The sequence below is a fragment of the Papio anubis genome, chromosome 16 (assembly GCF_008728515.1).
Source record: "Papio anubis isolate 15944 chromosome 16, Panubis1.0, whole genome shotgun sequence".
Taxonomy (NCBI): Eukaryota; Metazoa; Chordata; class Mammalia; order Primates; family Cercopithecidae; genus Papio; species Papio anubis.
Window position 1 is genome coordinate 9,496,845 of NC_044991.1, and position 4,630 is coordinate 9,501,474.

Genomic DNA, 4,630 nt, shown 5'->3' on the forward strand with positions numbered 1-4,630 from the left:
GGACGAGGGCTTTTACCCATATGAGCCACTTCTGTCTCCTCTTCCTCCTGTTATAAGACTCCTGGGGAGGGGGCGGGTGACCCAAGAAGAAGTGAAAGAGTTAGAGAAAGGCCAGGATAAGAGAGTTATTCATTCAAATAATGTATCGCGTGCCCCTGTGCTCTGCGCACTGTGGGTATAGCAGTGAACTCGAGGACCGCACAGTTCGGGCGCTCCCAGAGCTTCAGTTCCAATTCCATCCGAAGGAAGGGAGACAAAGCTTTCCCGCGCGGACTAGCGGCCAGGCGCGGCGCTAACTGCTTTGACGCCCCGCCTGCCGCCGTGCCTCAGCTCGCCTCTTCTGCACAACGGGACGATCACTGGACGGTGCCCTCTTTGCCCCACAGGGCCACGGGGAAGGTCCCGCCCCGAGCGCTCAGCCGGAGGGCGTCGCACCAAGAGCCCCCGCGCCAACTCCCGATGTGGGCGGGGCCCAAAGGTTACGTGACGGGGAAGGCGGGCACGCGGGCTGCGAGCACCAACCGTCGGCGGCCCCGAGCTGCGTCTCCCCGCCCCCATCCCCGCCCCGCCCCGCCCCCAGCGCGTGCCCGCCCGGCGCCCTCTAGGCTGGAAGGCTGCGGGAGCGCTACCGGTGCCAGCACTGCCAGAGCGGGAGGAGCGCGGCGCGGGCCAGCTGGGACTGCTGGACAGCGGGGTCCAGGCTAGAGGGGAGCGGTCAGTGACGGCTGTGGAGGAGGGAGGCGCTGAGCGTCAGCGCGGGAGTCGAGCCTGTGGGCCACTGAACTGGGGGGCTGGCCGAGGTGGGGCTCCCGCCCTGAGGGCGCGCCTTAGGGAGGGGACAGGGGCCGGCGGGACCCTGCTTTGTCTTAGTCGCACTGAGGTGAGGGGGCTGCACTTGGCCGAGCAGCGAGGACCGTGCCCGGCTCAGAGAGAGCTCTCGGAGTGTCCGGGCTAGATTGCGGCCGCGGAGCGGGAGAAGTCGGGGGAGGGAGTGACAGGTGACGGGGCTGACAGGGCAACTGCCATTATTAAGCACCCGGCCGCCCGGGTGCCACCGCTTCCTTCCCAAGCTGGCAGCCTGGGCCACCGGGGACACGCACCTGTCCTAAGAGGGTGTAGTCTTTGAGGCAGAGGTGGGACACGAACCCGGGACGGTTTGCCCTTGGGCCACTCCCGTAGGCTGAGGGAAAAGTGTACTTAAACCAGGCTTTGAGAATTGGGCCGAGTCTGAAGCGCGGAGATCACCGAGCTCTTCGTTGGCTGTTAGGAGTTTGGGAAGACGTTTGGCCTCTAAAAGACCACACTTTCCTCCTCCCCAAAAGTGGCTGAACCTGTGAACACTAATTACTCATGTGTAAGGAGTGCTGTGCAATCTGTAAAGCACTTTCCATTGCTGTGTCGTAGATAATTCGCCACAGTTAACTTGCCAAGTAAGCGTTTTTTTTATTTACCTTTTGTACAGATGAAGAAATTGTGTCCCAGAGACGTTTATTAAATCAGGGAGTAGCAATAGAGCCTCACTTTTTGTTTTTTGTTTTGTTTTGAGATGGAGTCTCACTCTGTCGCCCAGGACTGGAGTGCAATGGCGCCATCTGGGCTCACTGCAACCTCTGCCTACCAGGTTCAAGCAATTCTCCTCACCTCAGCCTCCTGAGTAGCTGGGACTACAGGCACCAGCCACCGCACCCAGCTGCTTTTTGTATTTTTAATAGAGACGGCAGGGGGAGGGGGTTCACCATGTTGGCCAGGCTGGTCTCGAACTTCTGACCTCAAGTGATCTGCCCACCTCAGCCTCCCAAAGTGTTGGGATTACGGGTGTGAGCCACCACACCTACTGGAGGCTTTCTCTTTTTTTTTTTTTTTTTGAGACGGAGTTATGCTCTTGTTGCCCAGGCTGGAGTGCAATGGTGCAGTCTTGGTTCACCACAACCTCCACCTCCTGGGTTCAAATTATTCTCCTGCCTCAGCCTCCCAAGTAGCTGGGATTACAGGCATGTGCCACCACGCCGGGCTAATTTTTTTTTTTTTTTTTTCCCTTTAGTAGAGACGGGGTTTCTCCATGTTGATCAGGCTGGCCTTGAACTCCCGACTTCGGGTGATCCGCCTGCCACGGCCTCCCAAAGTGCTGGGATTACAGGCATGAGCCACCGTGCCCAGCTGAGCCTTACTCTTATACATCAAATGTTTTCCATGATAGGAAACCACCTGGGATGAGCATCAAGCCCCAAACTCACACATCCTGTGATTTCATCATCAGAGCTCCTGGTTTAGGGCACAATTCTTGGCTGGATCTGCCTACCACTCGCCGGCTACCAACAACCGTATCTTGGCAACACAATCACCTTGGCACAACACTTTTAATTATTTGTTAAATGTTTCTTACTGGGTTGGGCTAAACCAACTGTGAGGAGTCCTTTAGGCAGAGTCAAAACTTGGAGACAGTTGGATGGGCTTGACCGGATTCTGAAAATTCCCTGAGTGTACTGGGTTTTCTTGGTGACGATTATTTTGAGAGTATTGGTGATAATAATTTTTGTCCTTCCTATTGACAGGTCCACCTCCTAACAAATTATTGGAAGGAATATGAGAAAAGTAAGTAGGGATTTTGAAGTATCAGTTAAAAGAACCAAAATTGTTTATGTTTAGAACATTGGTAGTTAATTTGGTGATGTTATTTCTGGATGTATAAAGTTAATTGGCAAGTGCTTATCAAATGCCTTTGTGTGTGTGTGTTGGGTGTGGAGGGTGTCTGTGACACGGAGTCTCATTCACCCTGTCAGCCAGGCTGAAGTGTGGTGGCGCAATCTCAGCTCACTGCAACCTCTGCCTCCCAGGTTCAAGCGATTCTCCTGCCTCAACCTGCGTAGCTGGAGTTACAGGCACTTGCCACCACACCAGACTAATTTTTTATATTTTTGGTACAGACAGGATTTCACCATGTTGGCCAGGCTGGCCTTGAACTCCTGACCTCAGGTGATCTGCTCACCTCGGCCTCCTAAAGTGCTGGGATTACAGATGTGAGCCACCATGCCCGGCTCCCAAATGTTCGTTTTTGAGGAAAATATTTATTAATACATTCTGAGAGGTCTACATAGGTGGTAGTCCATCACCACAAACACTGACAATATAATAAACCAAGAGATGCTATTTTAAAAAAATCTCTATAGGACTGTGAAAGGGAAGAGAAGCCAGCTATTACCCTAATGCCTATGATGTGTGTCAGGTGCTGGGGGTGATTTTCACTTATCCTATAGCTTGTTTACCCTCCCAACAAAGTTGAAAGGCAGAAGTTATTTGTTTGTTTGTTTGTTTGTTTGTTTATTTTGAGGGTCTCACTGTTGCCCAGGCTAGAGTGCAGTGGTGTGATCACGGCTCACTGCAGCCTTGACCTGGGCTCAAGTGAGCCTCCTGCCTCAGCCTCCCGAGTAACTGGGACCACAGGTGCATGCCGCCATGTCCAGCTAATTTTTTTTCTTTTTTCTTTTTAAGAAATGCAGAGTCTCACCATGTTGCTCAGGCTGGTCTCAGACTCCTGGACTCAAGCCATCCTCCTCTCTGCCTCTGCCTCTGCCTCTCAAAGTGCTGAGATTACAGGTGTGAGCCACTGCGCTCGGGTTAAAGTGTAAGTCTTGTTGATGCTATATCTAAGACATCCCAGATCTGTCCATCGCCTACTACTGCAGATGAAGTCACTGTCATTTCTTGCCCTCAGTCCTATAATAGCTTCCTAATTTTCTGCTTCCTTTCTTGCCACCCTAAAACCTATTCTCCACACAATAGCCTGATTTATTTATTTGTTATTATTTTTGAGTCGGAGTCTGGCTCTGTTGCCCAGGCTAGAGTGCAGTTGTGCGATCTCAGCTCACTGCATGTTCCGTCTCCCGGGTTCATGCCATTCTCCTGCCTCAGCCTCCCGAGTAGCTGGGACTACAGGCGCCCACCACCACGCCCGGCTAATTATTTTGTATTTTTAGGAGAGATGGGGTTTCACTGTGTTAGCCAGGATAGTCTCGACCTCCTGACCTCATGATCCGCCTGCCTTGGCCTCCCAAAGTGCTGGGATTACAGGCGTGAGCCACCGCGCCCAGCCTGATTTATTTAAAATGTAAGACAAATCATGCCACCCTCCTCTTAAAGTGCTCCCCCAGGCCCTCATTGTGCTTAAAATAAAATCTAAGGCTAGGTGCAGTGGCTCACGCTTGTAATCCTAGCACTTTGGGAGGACGAGGCAGGCGGATCACTTGAGTTGCAGTGAGCTGAGATCACGCCACTGCACTCCAGCCTGGGAGACACAGCGAGACTCCGTCTCCAAAAATAAATAAATAAATAAATAATAATAATCTAATTGCTTACCTTGACCTATCAGGACCTAGTGATCTGTCAACTACTTGCTTTACAACTTCATTTTTGCATCATTTTCTCCCTGTATCATTGAATTCCAGCTTTGTTTCCCTCCCTCCCTTCTTCCCTTCCTTTTGTGAGACAGGGTCTCACTCTGTTGCCTAGGCTGGGGTGTAGTGGTGCAATATCAGCTCACTGCAACCTCCACCTCCTGGGTTCAACTGATTCTCATGCCTCAGCCTCCTGAGTAGCTGGGATTACAGGCGTGCACCACCACGCCTGGCTCATT

The 4,630-nt window shown here is 52.3% G+C and overlaps 1 long non-coding RNA gene across 1 annotated transcript; it reads left to right on the forward strand.

Moving 5' to 3' along the window:
- The first annotated feature begins 600 nt into the window (after nt 1-600).
- Nucleotides 601-3,869, forward strand: LOC103888388. The gene is made up of 3 exons (XR_652880.3): nt 601-714; nt 2,553-2,592; nt 3,490-3,869. It is a non-coding gene; the product is annotated as an uncharacterized LOC103888388 (long non-coding RNA).
- The last annotated feature ends 761 nt before the right edge of the window (nt 3,870-4,630 follow it).